Here is a 21,698-nt window from a genome sequence, read left to right as displayed (position 1 = left end):
TGTGAAGATGTGTGTGCATTAGCCCTGCCCTCTCCTAGAAGTAAGCGCCCTCCCAGCCTGCTGCTCCCAGGGCGTCTGGTTTGCATAGTGCGAACGGGGGGAGGGTAAAAGAAACCCAGCTGGACAGGTCTCAGTTGGTCCTTTAAAGATATATCAGAGCCATCCCAGAAGAGTCTATCCGCTAGGTTAGCCCTGCTAAAATTAATGACCACGCAATCTCCTTGGGTAGATTTCTGTTGTTTACCAATCCAACACACCCTCCTTGCGTAGATAATCTTGTCTGCAATGTTCTCCCCGCAACATTTGTCCGAACACCACTTGTTAGTCTTAGCCATAAGGTCCGTGGCAGATTCCACCTCCCCATCCCTTAGTGGGGGAACCCCGATGAAGACAGCTACTAATGGGGATGCTTCAGGTGGTAAATTAAGTTTATATTTACTGTAGGATACCCTCCTAAGATCAGGTGTGCAAGGCTGGTGCTGCGGGCGTGGCTGCCCCTCCAAAATTAGAGGGGGTGCATCCTTGACCAGAAATGATGTATTGGTAGCCCCTACGCTACTCTCAAGTTGCAGTGCCGCACATGGTGCCTGTAACATACCTCCCTTATCAGTCACCTTCCTGCCTCCCTCACCCTCGGAACACATCGCTCTGTCATGTGGTACCATGCGAGGTGGGAGGGTGTTGACAAGTCTATCAATTATTACACATTTCTTTAGTAATCCTTCTAGACAGGTGTTTAGTGTGTCCACAATGTCTTTCGCGATCCCAACGAGTAGTGGTTCAATCCTGGCAACAAAAAGTGCCTCTAATTTGTCCCCCAGGAGATCAGTTGGCAAATTTGATGAGCACGCACTGGTGGCGTTGTTATCCATCGATCTCCTGGTTGGTTGGGTAATTGGCTGCTGACTCGACTTGGGCTGTCTAGCTGGCGAGGTGGAGGTGAATGCCTTAGCTGTAAGGCATATGGGAGGAGGATTAACAATTGTCACAACGGGGTCTAGTGGTAACGGGGGATTGACATTAGGTGTGATATCACCCAGGTCCGTGGGGGTAGGTGGAATAGTGACTGGTGGGGGAGTGGCTGACAGACCCAGTTCATACTCAGCATTGGCAATCTCCTTCGTCAATGCTCCCACCGCCGAGGAAAGGTAAGTCATAATAGAATTAGAGTGTCTTGGGACCTTAGCGTTCTTCCCACCCTCCTCCATATTTGTCGCTTTCTTGCGCTTACCCATTGTCAGCAGAAGATGTAATGGGGGTGGCCCAGCCCGGCCTCCTTCGGCCCCTGACGGACACAGACAGCCCGGCGTCGCCCGCGCGCGTCCCGCGACGCGGGTGCTATGCTCCTTTTTGTGCGCCTCCAGGCGCGGGAAATGCGGGTGGGTGGCGGCGACTTCTGCCGCTGAGATGTCTGGGCTTTGCAGTCCGTAAGCCCCCCTCCACTCTGCCGCCGCTGGAAGTTCTGGGCTGCGGCGGCGGGAGGGAGACAGGCTACAGCTGCGGCGATGTGGGAGAAAAGTTGCCGGAAGTTACCAGCAGCCTGCGTCAGCCAAGGTATGCCCCAGGATGATTTTCAGGTCCCCCACTCCACCGGCGCTGTGCTCCTTTTTGTGCGCCTCCAGGCACGGGAAATGCGGGTGGGTGGCGGCGACTTCTGCCGCTGAGATGTCTGGGCTTTGCAGTCCGTAAGCCCCCCTCCACTCTGCGGCCGCTGGAAGTTCTGGGCTGCGGCGGCGGGAGGGAGACAGGCTACAGCTGCGGCGATGTGGGAGAAAAGTTGCCGGAAGTTACCAGCAGCCTGCGTGAGCCAAGGTATGCCCCAGGATGATTTTCAGGTCTTCCTGCTGGAGAGAGATCAGAGATTTGACTAGTGGCAGTTTTGACTCGCCATAAAGTAGCGCAGAGGGTTAATAAGCCTGCTGCAAAGAACAGATCCGTATTTTATGTGGATAGCTGAGTGGATTAGTAGCCTTTACCAGCACTTTATAACAAATTAAATGTATGTGAGAGTGGGGTAATGGAGAGCTGAGGGGCACTTTTGCTGGGTGCTAGTGAGGGAATCCGAGGAGGAAATCATTAGGCGGGGGAGGGATGCCAAAAAAAGATTATCCCACTGGGAGCCACTAGTGCTAAAGCCGGACCTGGGCTAAGGTCACTGGGGCAATCAAGTGTATCTGATTACCCTCAGATTAGCAAACAGAGTCTTACTGATCAGTACGCAGTCTATCCTCAAATCTGGGCCTGCTCTAGGGCGGTGCAACCGGTGCGGCCCCCTGGGTGTTGACCTGTGGAGGGGGTTCTGACCTCAAGGTGGGGCGGGACGCTGTGTTTAGCAATAACCTATGATTGGAGAGATGAGGGGCACTTTTGCCCGGTGGTGGTGAGAGAATCCGAGGAGGCGGTCATGATGTGTGGGGGCACCAAAAATGATTGTCGCACCAGGTGCCACCGCGCTATATTTGGCCCTCCCTCAAATGGGAAAACAACCTTTACCACAGAGTTAGTACATCGCACTACCTTTACATAGCAGTCATTACATCGCGACATCCTTTACATCGCATGTCATTACAACGCAGCCATTACATCGCATGTCACTACAACGCACTTCATTACAATGCATGTCACTACAACGTAGGCATTACATCGCAAGTCATTACAACGCATACCATTTCAATGCATAGTACCCATACACTATCCAACACTAACCCTACTGTTGCACTCACTGGAGTTAGAACAGTAATTTTTACCCCTACACTATCCAACACTTACCCTACTGTTGCACTCACTGGAGTTAGAACAGTAATGTTTACCCTACACTATCCAACACTTACCCTACTGTTGCACTCACTGGAGTTATAACAGTAATGTTTACCCTACACTATCCAACACTTACCCTACTGTTGCACTCACTGGAGTTAGAACAGTAATGTTTACCCTACTCTATCCAACACTTACCCTACTGTTGCACTCACTGGAGTTAGAACAGTACTTTTTACCCTACTCTATCCAACACTTACCCTACTGTTGCACTCACTGGAGTTAGAACAGTAATGTTTACCCTACTCTATCCAACACTTACCCTACTGTTGCACTCACTGGAGTTAGAACAGTACTTTTTACCCCTACACTATCCAACACTTACCCTACTGTTGCACCCCCTGGAGTTAGAATAGTAATTTTAACCCCTACGCTAGCCAACATTTACCTTAAATGCAATGTAATGGTATGCATCGTAATGGTATGCGATGTAATGGAACGCATTGTAAAGGTAGTTTCTGAAAATGCAATGTAATGGCATGCTATGTAAAAGAATGTGTTGTAAAGGATGTTGCAATGTAAAAACTGCGTTGTAAAGGCATGCATTGTAAATGTATGCGTTGTAACGTCATACATTTGGTCCGGTTCAGGGTTCCATACACAGTACAAGTTCCCTTGTGGACACCTGCGCCTTCTTTGAACCCCTTCAAGATGACCCAAAAGCCACACTAACATGTCTCATGTCAGTGTGCTGGCACATGACGTGGCCAGTGCGACTTTATCACGGTACAAGAATTCCCTTAATAAGGATGAACCTGCCAGCCTTATCGGTTTTGCATTTTATTAAACCAAAGTGTAGGTATCTTTGTAGGGCGATAATGGCGCCGTTATGTTTGGAATCTAGGGATAAGCAATTGACGTGTCTAAGGCGACGTAGTCACAGAAATCTGAAAGGAGTGAAGAAATATGCAATACTTTATGCTGCATTTTTCTGTTGCTCTTCGCGTGACAAGTCCAGACTCGGAGACAAAATGTATCAGCGACATAATGAATGACCCGAATAAAACCGAGCCTGTCGGTGCCAAAACTCGTTCCAATCGCAATCAAACACAAGCTTAGCTTTACTGGTGTACAAAGAAACAAACCAGGAAAAAGCAGACCAGAAAAGCGGGAATGCCAGCCTGAGCATCAGATTTCATCTGCCTGAAGTTATCTCTCGTTCTCTAAACACAACATCACAAAACCAAAGACAGCTTCAAGTTGAGACACATTTCTTTTTATCTGCGTTCCCTCTCGCCCTTTTTGAAGTGTCCATAAGCTCCAGTAGAGCCTGTTCTGTGACACTTCTCAACACACTCTCGCTCTAAAGATATTGTTATGGTACAAAAATAGTTATTTTCGAGTGTGACCTTCAGTGTGTGTGAGCACACCGAGGCTACTCATAGGACACCCAGCTTTCACACGCAGCCCCTCGGTCAAAGCAGGAGTTAGCACGAAAACCGACCCTAATTGCTGAATCCCAAATGCAATCAAAAGCTTCTCACTGCAACAACGCAAAAGCCATCAGTACTGTAATGGACCAGAAAACACATGATATGGTATAGATGAAATGCTATTACCAGGACAGAGATGTCACTGAGAGAGGGAGGGGGGGGGGGAGGGAGAGAGAGAGAGAAAGAGAGAGAGAGAGAGATAATTACTAAGATTTTGCGCTGTGTTTGCGTCACGTCACAAAAGTGACAGAAAATGGTGAAAAATCTTATTTTCCTAATTTACTTTCCAGTGCTAAACTTGTTTAGCGCAGGAAATACATCAAAGTAATACGAAGCAGTGCAAAGCACTGCTTTGCATTACTTTGCGCCATAGGGGCGTGCCAAGGGCGGTGCATGGGCATTCTCATACAACCACCCAAGGTTTCTCACTCTAATCCCAATTTACTAAAATAAAGTAGTTTGGGTATGGCGTGAGAAAACTGTGCCCTTTTAAACTAGGCGCAAGGACAGAGAAATGTGTTCATTTCGCCTTCCTTTTCCGAATTTGCTTGCGTGCTGCACTCTACAGCATGCATACAAAGTGGGAAAAGCTTTCCCTCGTGAGTAGGTGTAGTATTTTGTACAGGAAGGGTACCTTTCCTGTACACAATCTATGCTAGACTCACACACAAACACCCTAGCGCTGTGACGCTAAGGTGGTGCGTGGTGCACGACAGCTCTAATCAGCACCAGCGCAAGGGAACGGGGAGGAGAGAGCCATATGTTTGAAAATATGGCGTTCTGCTGCTCCTTCTGTGTCGCACGACGCAGCGCAGCCTCGCGGGAGGCTGCGCTGCACTGCGTTGTGTGGAGATTTTGTAAATCTCCCCCCAGAGTATGAACCAGATAGAGATTTGCAAACTAAGCGAGAGACAGCATGGAAGGGGAAAGAGGGGTGGTTTGTGAGGTGAGGATGTGAATGGCGAGGGAGTAAGAGCGAGGAGAGGAGAGAAGACGTGGTGATAGGGTGGAATTAGTGAATGGGGCACAACAGCCAATAAGGATACTCGTCAATATATCACCACCGGTGCACACTTACCTTCAATAGGGGATCTGTGGCTTCATTAGAGCAGCATCATCTTCTGTCCCATGATCGAACGAAGCACAGCCGGCGACTGCAAGATGGTGGTAGAGCACATACCATGTGCCTCGGTGGAGATGTGATCTAGGCAGTAAGTTGGGAGCGGTCCATCCTGCACTATCTGCCCATATCAGCTCTTGAACTCTGCTTCCTCCTCTCTTCTGATAAACATGAGACCTTACAAGGAGGGTCTGATTTCATTTGTGCTCTGTGCTTAAAATGATTGCACAGACATCAAACCATAGCAACGTTGATCGATAAATTCTATGGCTCAGAAACATTGTCAGCTTCTGAGATATCATGATGGGTGAAGAAAGAAATCTTTTAATGCCAGTCACCCTCAAAGAAGAATGTGGAGACCTATTTATAAATGAGAACTGGGGTTGTGTCCTGGGCAGAAATTGCTACAGAAATGTTCTCATTTTCATTCTTTCTCTGTGAATGAATGAATGAAGTAGTTTTCTAGAGCGAGCATTACCCAAAGGTGTCTTAGCGCTAGGCGGATCAAGAGCCGAGGAGGAAAACCAGAAAAAAGCAGCAGCAAAATTAAGTCTGAGTGACTTTGTTTTTAGCAGTGGGAAATAGCCAGGTCTTTCTGAATAACTGCAGGCTGGGTTGTGACCCGAGGGCATGAGAAAGGGAGTTCAATAGCTTCCCCCAGAAAAGCAAATGTTCTGCCACCCCATTTTACTCGTTTGATTTTGGGGATCAGGACCATGTGCGCCGTGCTAGATCTGAGGGTTCTATTGGGCACGTATCAGGTAAAATGTTCTTGAAAATAGGATGGACCGGTACAATGAAGAACCTTATGCATTAGGCACAGGGCCTAAAATGAGATTCTCTTCTCCACCGGGAGCCAGTGAAGGCCGTGCAATAGGTGAAATACTTGTTTGAACTTTGGGGTTTTCAAAAGGGTTCTTGCTACCGCATTCTGTAAAGACTGCCATTTTTTATCAGGTATTTCGAGGGGGATAGATAAAGGGTATTGCAGTGATCCATTTTGGAGCCTATGAGGGCCAACATTACGGTCATCTGCTAGTCAGTCGGATTGAACAGGAGAATTTTTTGGGGACCCATAAAAATAAGCCCCAGAGGTCACTGCATTGATTTGAGCAAAGAAACATAGTTTGTTGTCGAAGATGACTCCCAAGTTTTTTGCCTTCTGCACTGGCTTCGGGAGGATACCCAGCTTCTGGGGCCACCAGGATGCATTCCAGAAGGAGGACTCTTTCCCAAACAGCAACACCTCAGTTTTATCTGAATTCAACTTGAGACAGTTATTCTGCATCCAACCTGCAACTGCAGCCATACATCTGCAGAAATTGTTTGCATCATTCTCGACTTGAGACAAGACGGATACCACTATCTATGTATCATTTGCATAGGATTGTACGGTCAGGCAGAAGCTCAGAATAAGCTCCACCAAAGGGGTAACATAAACGTTGAAAAGAGTGGGACTAAGCGCATATCCCTGAGGCACCCCACAGGGGAGGGAGAAAGGGCTGGACTTTGCATCTCCCATCTCAACCCACAGTTTTCTGTTTTCGAGAAATTAACTCAACAGAGTTAGTGCAGTACTCCTAAAGCCTAAGGCGTGCAGACGTTTTGTAAGGAGTGCATGGTGGACCGTATCAAAGGCGGCAGAGAGATCTAGTAGGATTAGGGCAGCTCTGCCGCCCTTGTCCACCGTCTCTAATTTCCTCCGATGCGGCCACCAGTGCGGACTCCAGACAGTGGTTCGCTCTAAACCTGTATTGAGTGAAGTCCAGCAATTGATGGGTGTCCAGAAAAGTTAGAATTTCCTCGTTCATGGCTTTCTCTAGCAACTTAGCAGGGAACGGAAGTCATGAAATTGGTCTGTAGCTATCCACCAGCTTGGGGTCCAAGGGAGGTTTCTTCACCAGAGGAGAATAGAGGCTTTTTTCCGGATGTTAGGGTAATGTCCTGAACTCAATACCGGGTTTAGTAGATCTTTGAGTGGCCCAACCACCTAACTAGCCAGCTTGCTGATGATCGCTGGAGGGCAAGGGTCAGAGGGGGCTTTATCCTCCGCAAGAGTTTTTTTATATGCGGTTTTCTTCCAGGGAGAATAGTCTAACCTCCAAATGCGTTCTTCGCGCCTGCACTTAAGCTGTGGTGCTTTCAGTGCCGGTGAGAACCAAGGAGCAGATGGATTTTTCCTATGGCTCTTCATCGTTTTCACAGGAACCACGTTAATGCATGCCGTATCCAGCCAGCGGGTGTAACTAATTGCTGCATCGTCAACATCTATGACAGAAGCAGGAACAAATTTGGAGAGGACCTCCTGTAGAGCATCCATCTTAATATCTTTCCAAGGTCGGTACTTGATAATTCTAGCTGTGCTATTCGGATCAGCTCTATTGCACTGTGTATCGATATTAAACTTACCGGGGGCTAAATGGAGCCCATCAATATGCCCAGAAAATCAATTTCCTCCCCACGAGGAGGCATGGTGATGCATGCAAGGAGGATCCCTTTTAATGATAATTTTGTTGAAACCAACGCAGAACGAACATGTCCTCTGTGACCATTAAGAGAATCTGGTGCAGCTTCCTCAAGAGCAACTGCTGTACGTTGACCACAAAGGAGCTGTGGATAAATACTATGTTTTTTGTAGCCGATTATGTTGCACATTCACAGCTCTATCACAATGTACACAACAAAGAGAAATTATTATATTATTGGGTCTTATATCGAGCATTGCTACAGAAAAGAGATAGATAAAGGTAGGTAACTAGCCAGAGACAAAAGATAATCAGAACAGCCAGGTTTTGTGCTTTTATGAAAAATGGTCAGCAATTGGCAGCTTCTCAGTGAATCGGGCAATGTGTTCTAGAGCTTGGGGCCAAAGTAGTAAAAAGAACACCCACCCATTCAGGCTTTTTTGACTCTGGGGACCTTACAAAGGCAGCAGTTGCTCGGCCGAAGGGACCGAGTTCCACTTGCTGTTGCAGTTAAAGTGGACCAGCATTTGACCTAGCTTCATGCATATAGCATACGGCTTTAAACTGTATACTTTTGAACACTGTTCGCCAGTGGAGATCACAGAGAACACCAGACACAGAGGGCCACTTGGGAAGATGACATAGAAGCCTGGGATTGGAAATCTGAATAACTTGTAGGCGTTTGATGAAAGCCTTGCCAGCCTCCAGATAGAGAATGTTCCCAAAATCCAGCCTCTATAAAATCGAGCCCTGGATAATCGTCCTCTGAGTCAAAAAGGGAAGCATTGAGAGGATTGTTTTTAGCTATTTAATGCAAAACAGGTAGACGCTACCTTGGTTATTTGAATTTTCATTGATAGATTGTCAACTAGCAAGAAACCAAGATTCTTAACCTTGGAGGATGACGTAGAGAGGACTCCTAAGGTATCAGGCCAGAGTTGAGGACCCCACAAAAGGGGGTTCTTACCCCTCACCTCAATCCTGTCATCGTTTAACTTTAAGAAGTTGATGTTCATCAGGTGGAAACCTTAACAGGGGTTACCAACCTTTTCTGCAATGAGAGCTACTTATGTTTAGTGAAACTCATCAATGGCTACTGATGTTATTAGTGTTGTAATAGTGTCCACATCAGAAAAGATAATATTAGTGGCCACGATATGCAAGAGTACTACTAGCAATCACCTCAGAGCATCAGGCATGGTTGTCAGCAGTGAGGTAATATAGGTCATGTCCACATGAAATGCCGCTACATGGGTACTACATAATAGCAATAACTGCAATGCCTCTGGTGCTAAGGTAATAACATTTGAAAAAAGTCTCCAGAATGCCACAAGATTTATCGCTCGAATATCAGCTTTACATATATTTTGAAAATTCAGCCATTTTATTTATATATCAGATTGTGAGTTCTGAAAATAGTCATAGTTTCATCTTAAGTACATAATCTCAATTTTGGTAATTGTATATTAATTCAATTTATCAAGAGCTTCTAAATTAATAAACTGGGCTACACTCAGGAGAGCTACTTAGAGGTAGCTGGACAGCTAAAAGTATCCCAGGAGCTACTCATTGAAGAAGCTTGCCTTACGCAGACAAGAATTCAAGGTATCAGGGCTGTGATACAGAATTGGATGAAAAGACGTAAAAGGCCTGGTCCAGCAAGAAGGAGGTCATCCAATACAAAGCTGTGAAGACCCATGTGCTCCAGTCTTTCTACAAGTTTTGTGTGAGATACGGTATTGAAGGCCGAGCTACGGTTAAGCAGGATCAGAGCAGCTGTTCCACCATTTTTCATAAGCCGTCTGAGATGTTCAGTAAATCCCAGAAGAGCAGATTTAATGCTGTAGCCCACTCTGAAGTCAGAACGCGTCTGATGGAGAAACATCTGAGAGTTCACAAAGGCGGATATTTGCTGGTTGACATGTTTCTTCAAGATTTTGGAGAACAGTAGCAGCGAAATCTGCCTAAAATTAGACCAGTCAGAAGCATCCAGACTGTTTTTATTCAATAGGGGCAGGACCACAGCATGCTTCCATGCCTGAGGAATATACCCCTCTTGCAGGGAAGAATTAAGGAGAGTGTTAGGAAATTGTATGAATTCCAGGCCAAGTTTACTGGTCTTAGCTGGAGGAAGAGGGTCTCAAGGCAAACCTGACTTTATGAATTGCAGTATGTGTGAAAGAGAGGCGAATCCAGAGGAGACCTGAATCCAGACTTTGGTTATAGTGCCAGAATTAGTGCATGCAATCCATAAGACAATGCCAGAGGTTTCTCCATCCACCTTAAGCTTCGCAGTCAAAGCAACAGAGAGAGTGGGTTGAATATCTGCCACCTTTTTCACAAAAAAAGTATGCCAGTTCATCACATTGTGACTGTGACAGCGAAGGGGAGGGAGATAAGTTACTAGGGTCAGATAGTTCTTTGACTACTCTAAAGAGAGTTTTGGGGCAGTTCTGAGCAGCAGTGAATTTATCGGAGTAGAACACAGCACAAGTGTTGATGTATGGTATCTTTCAGTGCTGCGCTATACTTGTGTTTCTCTTCTTCGGTGTAAGATTTCCTCCAGGACCTTTCAAGAAGCTTGCACTGCTTTTTCTCCCCACTAAATGTGACGGCAAGATTAGGTCAAGAGAGCCCGGGATCCAAACATGAACCTTAGGTTGATCCGGATAGACAAACTGCAGTAGACTCTTGAAAGTGCCTAGGAGTTGGGAGTTAAAGGTGGTACAGTCAAGCTTGGACCAATTTCTGGACAGGGTAGATGGCCCTGAAGTGCCAACAGAGGGCAGCAAAGATGTCCCAATGGAAAAAGGAACTGTATGAGGGTCAGTCCAAAGTAGCGGGGTAGGACAATCTGTTGTAAGGCCCTTCAGATTCACAATTATAGGGTTGAATCTGCCCTTATGTGTAGGAGCAGTGTTCATTAAATAAAAGTTCAAGGTTCTTAGGTCTTCTACAAAGGAGGAGAAAAGGCTATAAGTGGCTTCCTCCAGGTGTACATTTAAATCCCCTAACGCTGTAAAATTGATACATTTAAGAATATAGGAGGAAAGAATGGCAGGTACTATAGAGCACCAATTGCCCGCATAGCCTGGTGGGTGTTAGATCAAAGCACCAGATAGAGTGAAGATATGTGAGAGACAGGGGGAAAAGAACAGGGCTTCACAAACCTATTTTACATTGGTACTTCTCTTTAAAAACAATAGCAATGCCACCTCCTATCTTATCGGCGCGATCACCTCTGACCATGCAGGAGTTTGAGGGGAGGGCAGCGATAATGCCAGGAGAAGAGGCCTCATGGAGCCATGTTCCATGAGAAACAGGGCCTCTGGGACACTTTCAATTAAGATGTCATATTAGTGAAGTTGATGTTTTGACAAGCAACGGCAGTTGATGGAATAAACAGAGAAGTTATTAATTATATCATTGCAAGAGCCTGTGTCCTCATTCCTAGATACCTTAGTACAGGAAACCTAATATTTTATTAATATTATTTATTTATTTATTTTTGAGTTTTAAAGAGCACGAACTTGACCCGTTGGGGTATCAGAGCGCTTTACAGTAAACAACAATATTATAGACTTGGAGGGGGGCTGGATACATAAGGGATAAAAGGAACAAGTATGTACAATTTAAATTTACATTTTACAAGAAACGCAAGGTCCCAGGTTCCAGGTTGCGATGCCCGGAGGTGCCGGGTGGATGGTAATTGGGTACTCCATGGGGATGCACTAGTCGGAAGCAGCGCAATGTCTCTTTGAAGATAGAAGGTAAAATTTAGGCCAGGAATTTGCCCATTAGGAAGGTTTTAGCATCTTTTTTGAAGCGAGCCATAGAAGGGATTCTTCTAATGGCGGGCGGGAGTGAGGTCCATATTCTTGGTACGGCCCCAGAGAAGGCCTGATTGCACGTTTTCTTTTTCCGCAAACGTACAGGTTGGAGTAAGAGGTCTCTGGTGGACCGGGAGTTTCTGGTACCTCCGGATATCACAAGTTTCTGGGCAAGATATGTGATACATGCCAATTTGAAGTTGAGAAATGGATTCTGGCCTCTAGAGGAAGCCAATTCAGAGCTTTCAGATGTGGTGAAATGTGGTCGAATTTCTTTGAGCCTGTTAGTAGTCTGGCGGCCGCATTGAGGCAGGCTTTTAAAGGTGCTATGGCGATCTTGGGTAAACCCGAGAGGGTAGAGCAGCCATATTCTAGTCTGGAGATGACTAAGGCCTGGACCGCCATTTTTAAGGTCGGGGGTGTCAAGGAAGGGTTTCAGTTTCCTTAGGTAGCTAAGGTGGAATCTGGCTGATTTGGCCATTGAGTTAATGTGGTCCAGCATGTTCAAGTTGCAGTCAAGGGTTATTCCGAGGGATTTGGCCGAGTCCACAATGGTCAGAGGGCAGTTTAAGGCTGTGATGGCCTTAATCCATATCTGAGTCTCTGGGTTGGTTTTGGGAGGTGAGATTAGTAGGGATTCTGGAATTCTGTCTTCTTTACGTTGAGTTTAAGTTGGTTGGCGGAGAGCCAGAGGACAGTCAATTTCAAGGCTTCATTCAGGGAAAGAATCTCCTCGAGGGAGGAGATTTTGATGTAGATCTGGGGGTCGCCAGTGTACATGTGGAGATATTAGTGGTGTGTAGTACTTCGGCAAGCGGTTCGAAGTAAAGGTTGAAGAGGGTTGGGTACAGGGTTAATCCTTGGGGGACTCCAACCATCACCGGAGAGGGAGCAGACCGGTTGCCGTTAACTAGGGGCCACATTTATGAAAAGTGACGCATCGCTGCGTGAAAACAGCGATGCGTCACTTTTCACTGCGCTCTCCCTGCGACATGATTGATGCGTCATATTTATAATATGACGCATCATGTCGCAAGGAGTTATAGATATGTCAGTATTTCTGACGTATCTGTAGGCGCAAAAGTGACGCATTGCTGGAGTGTGTCACAAAAGTGACGCAACTCCAGCAATGCTTCCTTTCACATGGGGAAAGCCTCATGTGAAAGGGCTTGCGTCAGTCTTACGCCTGCTGTGAGGCAGGCGCAAGATTTTGATGCAACAGCGTCCTAAAAGTGACGCAGTGAAATCTCAGATTTCACTGCGTCAGTATTACGAGGCTTTTTGCGGGTGAACGCCCCCTCTGCATACATTATACCTGACGCAGGTATAATGTAGCGCAGGGGTTTACAAAGTGACGCATCTGCTTAGATGCGTCACTTTGTAAATAGTGCGCATCAGGAGGCATGTTTTACGCCGCCGATGCGTCACAAAAAGTGACTCATCGGATGCGCAAAACTCACGCAAGGCCTCATAAATGAGGCCCCAGGAATCTTAACTCTTTATTGGGGTTTATAAAAATTAGAATCAAAAGGGATCGAAAAGTTACAGTGATTACATATCATAGGACTCAACAACGGTTCTAAGGAGGAGAAACAGACCTCAGGGACAGCAGGTCGAAATGCTTTGAGCTGGTTTGCTGAGAAGACCATTTTGTTGAGTAAAAAGGGGAAGGATTCCTCGCACCACGGCCATTTCGGGCACAGATGAGCTTTCCTTTGGCGCGCCAGTGTTGTGCCCGCTGCACGTGTCTGCTACGCTTCCGCGCCCTGGCCACTCTTAAATAGTAACCATGAGCAGAATAAAATAACTGTAGCACTAACCGCGCTGCTAAAGCATGTCTGCCAAGATGCCCACGGTGTAAGTATGAGCAGGATACCAACACCCAGGGCACCATGCTTGACTAGTTAGAAATCACCCAAATAAAATTAAAAAAAGGTCCCGTACCCCTCCGAACAAATTTCCAAAATTAGAATGAGCACGTTTTTTTTTCTAAAACACCTGAGCGTATTGGTGCCTCAAGACACCCTACCGTCATCCTCCAAAACCTCAACTTACGCCTCAGGGACCCACCACTTTGAGGAAACATAAAAGAAAGATCAAACTCCAGCTTTAAATATGTTTTTTAAAAACCACCTCCTTCTAAATACATACCAGTTAACACAAAGTGATTAGAATAATTAAAATTACATTTCATCATTCATCATGCAAGTTTACTGTAAAAATGTGGGTTGTTGGTTGAAGGGTTGGGGTGAGCCCTTCTCAAGCAGCAGTCACAAACCCTGTCATGGTGAACCACAAAAGTCACCAAATAAAACTGTGCTTACCCCTCTGGTAACTTGGCACATACGCACCCAGGCTTGGCTTACAGGCAATGTGTTAAGTATTTATACAGTACTTAAACAGTAAAAAAGTGAAAATTCCCACACCAATTTAGAAAGACAGAGTAAAATGTAATAAATAATTTGACACCAAAACGACAAAAATCTAGTTAGTAGAAATGGAGATATGCCATTTTAGAGGTTTAGATAAAGATAGAGGCTAAAAGCAGAAAGCTCCAATTGTCAGGAGTTGATCTGAGACGCCTACAATATTGACTGCATTCGGACTACATCTCCCAGCATGCTTATGGAAAGGGGGAGGATCATAAACAATAAAGGTCAGCAAGAGTGTACAGGAAGTGCGCGTAATACTGTCCTTGCCTTGGAGGGATGCAGGCTTGTTCGACTTCTGGTTGCTCTGTTAGAGGAATATTCTGGATACTTGGGCGCCCTCCAGTGTTTCTGTCTCTTCGTTCCTACCCTGATGTCTTTGGTTTGCCGGGGGCCGCGCTGAATGTAAACGCCGCCTCCCGAATTGCTCCTCTGTTGCTAGCGCTGACGAAAGCGCTTGGTCTTCCAAGAGCTGCGCTGTTGTAGGGCTGTCATTCCGGATTTCTCTTTTGATCTTCCCGCGCTGACGTAAGTGCTGGGGAGTAACTGTGTACTGTGCCGAGTTCACGCTCAGGGAAGCGCTGAGGATATTTTACTTCTTGCGCTGACGTAAGCGCTGGGGATTAATTGTGCACTGTGCCAAGTTCGCGCTTCAGAAAGTGCTAAGGAAATTTTCACTTCTCGCGCTGATGTAAGCGTTAGGGAGTATTGAACACGGTGTTGAGTCACGCTGAGGCAAGCGCTGGGATTCACTATCTTCGCGCTGAGGTAATCGCTAACCCTCATGGAGTCTGTTGACCTTCGTGTTTGCTGTTTAAAGAAGATATCTTCCTATTGACTTTGGGTTTATTGTTTTATGATTACAGTTGGAATCTACAAGGAACTATTTACAGTCTTGTCGATTGGGTGCTGAGTTCCCTATCGGATACTATTCGTTGCTGTCCCTATCCTGCTGTAGGGAGGTTTCCTGAGTTTATGTGGGCCATTCCTGGTTATAAAATAGTAACCTATGTGGGTATGTATGAGTGCAACACAAGAGATTTTTGGCTGATAGTGGTTGTGAAAGGGAAAATAATCTCTCATGCCTTTTTGTTGTAGATACGTCATTTATTTGGAGAGAAGTATCTCTGTTGATGACCAAACGTTGGTATACTGGGGAGCAAGGTCTTCAGCAGCTAGATCACAGGTATTAGTTCAGCTCTAGTGAGACCTTACGAGAGTAGAAGGATTAGTGCCTTGTATTTACCCTGTGTTCTTTTGTTACAGGTATCCCTCTCCCAGCTGTTCCTTCCCTACACCCTTTTTTCCCTCACCTGATTGCCTCATTACTCTGTGTCACGTCCAGAGTTGGGGATGTCGGGAGGTGGACCCCTTTTGTGCATCATACCGAATCCAGGAAGCGGACGCGGATTTGACACCAATTGCGGTCTTTTAAATGCAGTGGATTGGGTCAAAGTAACAAATTCAGGTCAACCATGATGGAGCATAGGCCAGATACAAGACTGAGATCAAACCCTTGTTAGGAGTATCGTGTATCCTGGTGCATTGAGATACCCAGTCTTTGTAGTGGCCTATGTGGCGCGGGTGTTGCGGGGCTGTCAGAGGAATCTGTGATGCGAGGTCCTGCGTCGAGATGCGTCGCTGATGAACTGAGGTGCTTCAAGCGGACAGGTTGTAGGCATCGAGATGCATTGTGTTGGGTCAATGCTTGCAAGGCCGCTAAACTGGAGCTACTATGCCCCATCCTGCATAAGGTTGCACTGGTGTATAGGAGCCTTCATGTCTTTATAGCTCAGAACAGGAGGCCAGTTCAGTTAACCAGCCCTTGGAGAAACTCTGGTGGTCTTGGGTTAAAGTTTGTAGATTCAGTCCTTCTTCCTCAGGCAGTAGGGCAGCAGAGCCGTCCCTCTTGTAGCAAAGCAGAAGGGTAGTCCTTGCGGAAGAGGAGCAGGGTAGCAGAGCAGTCCTTCTTTTAAGTCTTCCACAGGTCCAGAAGTGATCTGAAGAGTTGGGTCTTAGTGTCCAGTCTTTATACCCGATAGAAGTTTCTAGAGGTTCCCCCTGGCCACATAGGTCCCAAATTTCCTTCCACCATCCCATGGCTCCAGATTGACTGGGGTCACAATAGACTAATATGAAATCCTTTGTGAGTGTCCGGGAATAGTCCTTTGAAGTGTGGTAGGTGTCAGCACCACCCCCCCTATCAAGTCAGAGATGGTCCATCCTGCCAATATCCAGACCCTCTGTTGGGATGCTGTCAGGGAGAATTAACAAAGACCACCGATTCATGTGACCCAGGAACAGGCTGCTGCAACCAACTGGTTAAGACTAGAAAAGGCCAATTTCCTAAAAGTGACATTTTCAGAATTGTGACTTAAAATCCGTCTTTATCATTAAAAAGGGTTTTAAATTACAGTTCTTCAGAAAACAAACCTGACATACGTACCTACTGCTAATCAAAAGTTACCGCATAATAATTGTAATATGGTTAACCCAACTTATCCTATGGGAGAGGTACGCCTTGCCATACTGAATAACGAATTTAGGAGTTTTTCACTTCCAGAACATGTAAAACTTAAAAGTACATTTCATACTTTTCAAATACTGTAGTAAGCTAGCTCTCGATATGGTTTAGTAAAAGGAAGTACACAATGCAGATAGTCCAATAAATCACTTATTGGTTTACAGAGGCAAACATAGATAATACTAATGCCCTATTTGTGGTAGTCTGGGCGAGCAGTTAGGCTTATCCGAGGGTAGTGCTAAGCATTTGTTGTCCACACAGAGGCAATAAATAAGACATACACTCAAGAATAAATTCGAGACCAATTTATAAAACTTGTATTGATTTTTATGTAATTTTTAATACCAAGAACTCTGATTTACAGTAAGTACTTTTAGAGTTATGATTTTTCAGAGATAGCGAACTATATCACATTTGTGCGCAATTACGCACTATTGAAGTCAATGGTAAAAGTAGAAAAATGCATATAAAATCAGGTAGTACTTTTGCGAAGGGCATCTTCTCATTTTAGGTCCATAGCAGTCCCAGGTCCAATGTTCCACCAGCAGAAGATCGAGAGCATCCTGGATCATGAGGGAGCAGGGTGCTGAGGTTGTTGGAAGCTGGTGTGCTACGACAAAGGGGGCTACTGCACAGGAATACTTAAATGTAAATTTGGGGGTCTTACTCGAGGGAGGAGGTTGTAAGGGTTTCAGGACCACAGGAGAACATCTAGACCGTAGTTACCGGGGCTGGTTGGGCCGGGTGCAGAGCAGATAGGTTAACCAGGCACCGTGCATCGAGATGCCCTCGCCGTCAGGAGCAGGCAACTTGGAGAGGCAATTTCGGGACAGCTGAGCCACTCTCAATAAGGGACACTGGTCTTGACGTGCCTCGTTGAGTTTGTGCTTCTGGGGTAGTTGGAATCCGGAACAGACTCTTCGTCTTGCTGTTTGCTGAAGGGGGTCCAGTACCCCAGGTATTGGCACGGTGTGGCTCCGGTAGGTCCTCATGTCTCCAAACTTGGTGGGGAGACCGATTTGACCCTCCGGAGCTGATGTACCTCTTCTGGTTTGGGTGCTGCACTAGAGTCATTGGGGAGCAGCAAGTTGACAAACCGGACTTAGCGGGTTTGGTGCCTGTGGTGTGCAGCTGAGTGATACCTTTACTCCAAGGGAGGTTCTTGCCAATTTATCGAAGTCTGGTGGAGCTTTAGGGTTCTTAAAGTCCTCACAGGGTCAGGACGAGACTGCACAACGAAGATTGCCGAGTCCTTAAGGCATCAGGTAGGGTTTGGGGCCAGTTTCTCTGCTGCAGTGCTTCAGTTCTCGGGTAGCAGCTCTTTTTAGTCCGTGTCTTCTTCTTGTCTGTCGAATCTAAGGGTCAAGGTCCAGGAAGCCTACTGAAATACTACATTAAGGAATGTTAAAGGGAGAGACAGGTAGCAACTGATAGGCTACCTACCTTTAGGGTGTCTACACCCTCTAAGTGACCACTTCCTGTGGGAAAGGGCGCTACCCTAGCCCTGATAGGTTGCTTTTTCCTGCCATTTCAAGATGGTGGATTTTCAAGAGAGGGGTCCACATTGCCTTCCACATCTTAGGGGTGGTGCTGGCTGAAAATGGACTCTCCTCCTTATCTAACTAATTTTCCCGCCTGTACTCCATCAAATGTGGAGCAGGACCAGGGGGTTGGCTTCCCCCACTATCTGGGGAAGCCTAGGTTTCACTTCAAAGGCGGTATCACCTTTGAAGCTTACCACCCTGGAAAACCATTCCAGCCTGGAGGCGGTGAAGCACCTCCGCCAAGAGCAGGCTTTGTTTCTGGCCTCTGAGAGCACGAGCTCTTAACCCATGAGGTCAGAAATATGTCTTGTGGGGGCAGGCTGGCTATGAATAGTCGAGACCACACCAGTGCTTGGTAGGTTTTCAGGGGAACCTCTAAAGGGTCTCCTATCTACATTTATTAATAAATACAACAGTGGCATCAGTGAGGATTTATTAAGACAAGAGTTTTGCTACCAGGCATCTTAGGGCACTGTGAATCCATCATGAGCTAGGACACTCGTATTGGCAAGTATCAAGCCCTTGTACTCTCTCTGTCTTCCCTGAGCACTTACAATAACCAAGAATGGCTCAGATATTGCAGTGTCATATCTGCTCATGCAGATATGTCCACACATGGGATAGAGTGAACCCTGCCTGAGGGCTGAGTGTGGGAGCATGGAACACGGGCTATATGCCATGTTGACTCTGCGGTTTTCTCTGCACCAAGACATGCAGCCTGCAGTGGCAGTTTGCATGGTCTTGGTGAGGGGTCTCTGGGGTTGCCGATGTGTGCTGCAGCAACAGTGGACCCTCTTCAGTCTCCATCCCTAGGTACCAGGAGTACAATTTACTTGGGACTTGCAGGGGTGGCTGAAGTTGTGCCAATCATGGTACAGTTTTGGGAAACAGATCTGGCACTAGGAAACTGGTTAGCAGAGACCCAGTGCACTTACAGTCCAAAATCACATCAAGTATCAAGCAAAATGTGGGGGGTCAAAAAACATTGAGTGTTCACGAAATGTAATGACATTATTAGTGTGCCAGGAAATCCCTGAAATATTTTTCCCCACCTACAACATGACATTTTCACATATTTGCAGATTTTAAGAGAGAGAAGTTCTTGACTGTAAACGATGCAGCAGTTTCTCAGTTTCCACCCTTCTTTTTCCATTGATATTAGACTTACTGCGTGTTAACACAGGCTCACAACATGCCCTACAAATTAGTGTCCTCTGCTCCAGATGACTTCCTGAGGCATGCAAACAGGAGCCATGGTAGTTATAATGCGGATGAAACACAAAATAATGTCTTCTGTGGGTAATATAGAGGCAAATTCCTCAAGGGCAACCGTGTTATGGTCACCACCAAGTAGCTGAAAATATATACAATGTTTTTGTAGCAGATTAAGTGGACCAGTGCTTATTTTGAGCCTTGGTTTCCATGAGCATCAGCACTTCATTGGTTTCTGGTGCTCTGCATTGCACTTACTTGTGAGTACCGCACTTAGGACAGTCTGCCACATGGTGTCGCTGCTCATCTAATTTAGAGATGAGCAGAAAAAAGGTTGTTTATTAATATGCATTTGAAAATTAGTAATCCCTGCTGCCCCAGCCATTCCTTTCGTTTTGGAGACCTGTAATAATCTGAACTGTCGCACTGGCAGGTGTGAGAGATGATAAGTAGTTGTTTTGGCAGCGATCGCTGGGCAGTGGGTGGTGCAAGCTGCAATGTCCTACTGCTCAAGGCCCTGGCACTTATTATTTTACAAATTAAGCACTGAGGTAGACAGGTCCAACGTAATGTTCGGATTGAAGAAACTTCCCCATCCAAACTTCAACTTCCACCCATGAAGAGGCATAGAAGCAGGACCCCATGTCTTGATAATGCTGGTGAAACCCAAAAATAACATATTGTGCACAGGCATTAAAACATTCTAGTGGGACCCCCTCAGTCACAACAAAGACCTTGGGCTGTGTCAGATAGAGGAAGCCCTTCAAGTGAGGAATTTAAGGCACGTCTCTGCCCCAGTTTAGGGTTGAGTGTTGTCTTAAATAGTTTGAGAGCTGTAACAGCATCATTTTACTTCCGTTCAACAACGGTAAGTAGTTACTTGCCAGAGGAAATAAAAAAGCATGTGGTGCTTTTGGCTGGAAATGTATAACCATGAGTTGACATATCTTTTTTTTTTCCTTTGATTGTGTTTTTTACTGAAACTTCTCATATGAACAGTTTATTTCTTTTTCTCCACATCCTGATCTGCAGCTTCCTTGGCTCTCTTAGCTCTGATTCCAAAGAGACGGGCATTCGCCCGTGCCATACGCAGACTTGCAAAAGCTTTGAAGTTCTTCACGTCCTCCGAGATCCCCCGTGCCTTCTCTTTCTTGTATATATTTCTAATGGGCATGACTGGTCCAGTCAACTGGGTGGCCAATTTGAGTTCTTCAGCCGAGCTGTCTCCCTTCTTCGGAACCGAAGCCTTCCTTGGGAAGATGATCAGTTTGGAGCGGTACTCCTTCAGTCTTTGCACGTTGCACTGGAGGGATTCGGCACTTCGGTTACGTTGACGGGGATGTACGGAAATGCCGATGGTGCGGGCCACCTTCTTGTTGATGCCAGCCAACTTTAGCTCTTCCAAGCTGAACCCCCTGCCAGCGCGGACTTTGGTGTGATACCTGATGGTGGGACATCTCACGATAGGTCTAATGGGTCCAGAAATGGGACGGGGCGCAATCAGCCGAGCCTTTGCCTGGCGGGCCTTCCGCCTCCGTTGTTTCCTGGCAGGTTGGTTGAACCAGGTTGCGACTCGTCGCTGCCAGTCCTTGTGGAAATGAGGTTTCAATATCATTCCATTTCGACTGGGCGCCATGGCTGCTTATTTTCCTCGGTAAGGAAAATGGCAGAAAGGAAGAAATTAGTTGACATATCTTAAGGAAACAAGAGAACATAAATAAACAACAAACACAAGGTAAAAAATATCCTCTTCCGTGCTCATGACGGCACCCGGCCGTCATGAGTCAGCGTGGGCGTGGGCGCACGATGGCCGGGGTCCGTCCGAGCCACGCCCACGAATGGAATGTTCAGCACTGCGGCGGGATTCGTGATGCAGTGAAGAGGATATACACAATCTAAACCAAACGTGGAAAAGCACTGACAAACATAACTCAAAGGCAGTACAAAACAACATCACATTGCAATAATATTGTACAAAACCAAAGCAGTAAAAATACAACAGAAAACATCACCGCTCAAACAAAATGCCACACAAGAAGTATACATAAACATTCTTGCCACACATTATCAAATCCGGAAACCTGCTTCCATAATACAGTGGCAGAAGGTATGTGAACCAGCACAGCCTTAACTAACCACCAAGGACAGGAAATAGCAGCAGGTAAACATGTTTTGAGATCCAGCACATGATCACTGCCAAATAGCTTGGGATCCATTCTGATATTTATGCAGCTGATCCGATAGCACAAAGATCAGTCAATCGTATGAAAGAGGCTGAAGAGACTTATCTATACATGACTCACCTTTCTCCCAAAGCCCTCAGA

At 46.2% G+C, this 21,698-nt stretch overlaps 1 pseudogene; it reads right to left on the bottom strand.

Annotated features, from left to right (window-relative positions):
* Nucleotides 1-20,343: 20,343 nt before the first annotated feature.
* On the bottom strand, nt 20,344-21,048 carry LOC144799430 (large ribosomal subunit protein eL13 pseudogene; annotated as a pseudogene).
* Nucleotides 21,049-21,698: the final 650 nt, after the last annotated feature.

The sequence above is a fragment of the Lissotriton helveticus genome, chromosome 12 (genome assembly GCF_964261635.1).
Source record: "Lissotriton helveticus chromosome 12, aLisHel1.1, whole genome shotgun sequence".
Classification (NCBI taxonomy): Eukaryota; Metazoa; Chordata; class Amphibia; order Caudata; family Salamandridae; genus Lissotriton; species Lissotriton helveticus.
This window is presented reverse-complemented; position numbering and strand designations above follow the sequence as displayed.